The sequence below is a fragment of the Pinus tabuliformis genome, chromosome 3_2, assembly GCF_031772625.1.
Source record: "Pinus tabuliformis cultivar Carrire ecotype Pingquan chromosome 3_2, CPIR1, whole genome shotgun sequence".
Lineage (NCBI taxonomy): Eukaryota > Viridiplantae > Streptophyta > Pinopsida > Pinales > Pinaceae > Pinus > Pinus tabuliformis.
This window is the reverse complement of record NC_142302.1, coordinates 770,306,037-770,310,463: the sequence shown is the minus strand read 5'-3', so window position 1 is coordinate 770,310,463 and position 4,427 is coordinate 770,306,037. Positions and strand designations below refer to the sequence as shown.

The 4,427-nt window shown below is 42.7% G+C and overlaps 1 long non-coding RNA gene across 1 annotated transcript; it reads left to right on the top strand.

Annotated features, from left to right (window-relative positions):
• The first annotated feature begins 2,622 nt into the window (after positions 1–2,622).
• On the top strand, positions 2,623–3,427 carry LOC149182895 (uncharacterized). The gene is made up of 3 exons (XR_016257656.1): positions 2,623–2,755; positions 2,844–2,914; positions 3,038–3,427. It is a non-coding gene; the product is annotated as an uncharacterized LOC149182895 (long non-coding RNA).
• Positions 3,428–4,427: the final 1,000 nt, after the last annotated feature.

Below are 4,427 nucleotides of genomic sequence, written 5' to 3'. Positions count from 1 at the left end.
TGGAGCAGCTCCTGGTATTAACTCAATGGTGAAGTCTATGTCCCTCTTAGGAGGTAATCCAGGAATTTCCTCTGGAAATACATCCGCGAACTCTTTTATCACCGGGAGGTGTTCCAGTGGGTTTTCCTTATTCTTAGTTTCTGCATATCCCACCTGAATAGCATACACTTGGCATCTATTCCGGATGCATTTTGCCAGCTGAGATGCAGTGATTGGTCGGATCTGCACGGGTCGTTTAATTCCCTGCATATCTTGTTCTATTCCAGCTTCATCCCTGTACCGTATAACCTTTGTTTTGCAGTTCACTAAAGCCCAATGCTTTTCTAGCCAGTCCATCCCAATTAGGACATCATAGGACCCGAGGGGAAGCACGTTCAGGTCTGCCACTACTGGTTGTCCTGCTATCACTATAGGACAACTTTTGACCTTTGCCATTACTCGTCTTTTGGTCCCTGTAGCTAACTGTACCAGCCAAGGATTCCTGAATTTTTCAGGCTGCAATTTACACTGTTCAACTATCTTGGGACTAATATAACTTAAAGTAGCTCCAGGATCAATTAGAACAGAGATGGAGAGGTTAAGAATTTTACCTTCAAACTCTACCATGGTGGGCTGATATTCTGCCTGGCGGTCGTCCAAAGCTGCGTTAATTCTTGGCATACTCCGTCCCACGTCACCCACGGTTGATGCCTCATGAATCTGGGATATCTGGTCAGTTCCCTTCCTTTGCGGACAATTCTTGACATAGTGCGGTCCACCACAGCCCCAGCACTGCACTGGAGGTCTGTTTGATCCCTCAGTATCCATCTTGGCGGGTGGTTCACTCATTCTGGTTTCACCGATGGACTTGGCCCTGAATGCACTCCTTGGTGCTGCTCTATTGTTTTGGTTCTTGTTGCTACCTTTGATTCCACTGCTTCGACTTCCTTTATTATTTCCAACAGCTTTGTTGTTCTTTTTCTCATTCCATTTTCTGTTGGTACTGTCCCCTTTCTGCTTACTCTGCTGATAGCAGATTCTGGCTTTGCGAATCGCTTCATCCATTGATTTAGGATTGTCAAATTCAATCCTTTCCCTCATATACATGGGTAAGCTGCTAACAAACCGCTGCACCTTGGCTTTTTCTTCTTTAAGGTAGGGTACATAGCGAAGCAAAGATGTGAAACGATTGATGAACTCATCCATGGTCTGCTGTCCCAATCGCAGATCATGGAATTCCTTTGCCTTCTCATCATAAAACCGTTCCGTCAAGTATCTCTCCTTGAAATATTTCTGGAATTTTTCCCAGGTTATGGTTCGTTCAGTTACTCCTTTAACAATTTTTACCTCCTCCCACCACAGTGTCGCCTTCCCTTGTAACTGGAAGATGGCCAATCGTGCCTTCAAGTTATGGTCATATTCATATAGCTGAAAGTATTTATTCATGTTGATTAGCCATGCTTCAGCTGCTTCCTCTTGTTCCCCATCATAGTGTGGGGGTTTAATCTTTCGAAATTCCCCTTGCAATTCCACCTTTTGACGCTTTGAGGTCTGCTGTTCTGAGGCATTAGCAGATTGATCCTCTTCTTCTTCAGGGATTTCAGATTCTGCGTGATAGCGTTCCTCCTCTGTTATTCTCTGCTGTTCTGCGCTGGGGTTAGCTAGTGGCGGGTTCTGTTTGTCAGACAGACTTTTTAATATCCTCTCCTGCTCCATTGTCAATTGTGCATTATCTGCCCGGAGCTGAGCCATTTCATTTTTCAGTTCTTGAACGGTTTCAAGTATGGCCAGATTCGTGTTGCGAGTCTCCTCACCCAGCTGCACCCATAACTCCGCATTGTCTCCAAAATTTGCCGCAGGCCCCAAATTGGCTGCAGGCCTGTGCTGTGCGCCGCCAGACCCCTGGATGCTAACTATCACTTGTGATACCTTTGTTGCTCTTTTCCCTCTTCTTGACTAGCCTGGTCTGGTCATGAAACATATAATATTGTGAGCTACCTGCACATTTTGTTTTTTCCAAAAGATTGTTAATGTCATTATGATCTTCTCATCTTTTGATATTTATTCACATCCCAGAGGCCACAGTATGAATAATCTGGGCTCTGATACCAATTTGTCACATACCCATAAGCTTATATCTATACACATAATTTTTTTTTTTCATATATAGATTTCAATAGTACCTACGTAGATATGCATCTGCACTTTATGTAATGTATGCAATCCTTAGTTAGCTGCCACCATCGAGTACCCAGCCTAACCTAAGGCGATATAATTATGGTGACAGGTAGTTTTATTAACCTATGTAATAATCCATGCACCGATGGTCTAATGTTAACATTGCTACGATGGCATACTTTACCCTTCGAGCAATTCAAAGCTGTTTTGACTTTATTAGCTGGCACCTCCAGCGTTGGACATATGGCAGCAACGTTAAGTTCTATTGTCCGGATCACGTGACAGTGGTATGGTCACTGAACCTGGACTTTCCCGCGCCTTCCTCCTTGGTAGCATCGCCTCCATCAACGGTGTACATTTGCTGTCTGAGATCAAGGGCCAACACCGTGCCACGTCTCCTCCACCGGCAGGTAAGGTATATACACGTTTTCCTCCGTTTTATTCGTAATTCTTCCTCTGCTCGGCGATCTCCAGCTCTCTCTGCTCTCCACTGCAAAGGTTTACTCTGCCATTCCGCTCCGAGGCCGCCGCAACTTCGGGTTCTTACTTCATTACAGAAGGGTTTCTCCACATGGATTCTCAGTCCTGACCTAGCCAGGTAAATGCACACCAACTTAATGATTTATTTCGATTCGGTGTTTACAGGTTTATGAAATTTGTTTAACGTTTTCTCTTTTGCTTGCCAGGTGTAAACGGCATCTCCCACTTCTGTGGATCTGGAAGAGCCCCTCCAAATGAGGACCGCCGAGCTACACAGGTATTTAACTAGTCATCCGGGTTTTGTTTCGGTTGATGCATCCTTATCTCTCTCGGATTGCCAGAGGGTTTACTCTGGTTTTTAGGATGAGACCCCAACCTGATAACATCTGGTTGGCCGTAGGTTATATCAAAACCCTGGTCTCGATCCGGTTACATGGTCTTGAGATATTGTCGGCACCATTTCGCTTGTAATGATTTGGGTTTCTACCCTGACTTCCGTAGCTATAGGTTTTGCCTGGTCTTATTTAGATTGATGTATAATTTTGTGAACATACTGGTGGCTACGGCCGTGAATTTAAATATTGGGAAATCTGGTTTACCAAACTGTGAACTTGATTGATTCGCGGCCTATGGTTTTTCATACATATGTATATATTTACCACAGTTATTACGCCATGGCTTTCTTATGATACGGGTTGAAACGTTGCCCTTTTGTAATACATAGGATTTGATGGTTAATCGAATGCGTATGTCTGTTCTTGTTTAAAATCTTGTTTGCTCGGACCACACCCGCATGTACTTTGGCAATGCATCCTTCAAGGGTTTATACATATGTTCGCTGTTGGCTCATGCATACTGTTGGCAGAACAGTCGCACCTGCATCTAACCCCTGTAGATGTATGGGCGACATGTTAGTGCTTCTTGAGACTGGAAACCCTACAGGGCTATAACTTATTTAATGGCCATAACTTATGTTTCAGAATCCTCGTTTTTATTGTTTTCTAACCGTCAATACGGCTGTCTCAATACTATCGAGCTCCGTTATTGCTTTGTTATATTTCAATGCCTATGCTTTACTTTTACATTATTTACAGGAATGGCTGTCGATGTTATGACATGATTCTTGTCTCATGTTTATGATACTGTGCGCATTATATCTCTATTCTCTACACAGTCTTTAGATTCGTATCATGTTTAAGGGTTGTTGCGGGCTCGCCGGAACCCTCATCTGTTTTAGCTGAACCCATTCAGGGTTTTCAGGGTTCGCTATTATTCGTCCATTATCTTACTTAATACCTGTTTGTCGTTATTATTTAATTGGTTATAAAGAAAAGGCATTCGTCTAAGTTGAATCATAGAGGTTTAAGATTGTTCGTGCTCATTGGACCACGATTTATATTGACCAGGATGTGGTCAGGATGTGGATAACCCGTTATCCGTCTCAGATGATTCTTTAACTTGGACCATTCTTTTGGATACAAAACAGGGTTTGTCAAATGTTTCTATTGGCTGCGTTATGGGATATGCCATGGTTCTTATTATTCTGTCTTGGTCTTTCTACAGTTACCATTCAACAGTCTTCAAATGTTACCGACTTCATGCTCTGTCTTTTGAACTCTATAATACTCTGTACATATATTTTCTCTCATGCAGAAATACATATACCTCTTGTTTATACAGATAACTGTAATCATTTTGTAATTTGGTTTATAGTTTTGCTATCTAATCTTGCACAGCTGACCATAGCCCCACTGTGTTTCACTTACATCTAAGTAATTTATAACTGTCAG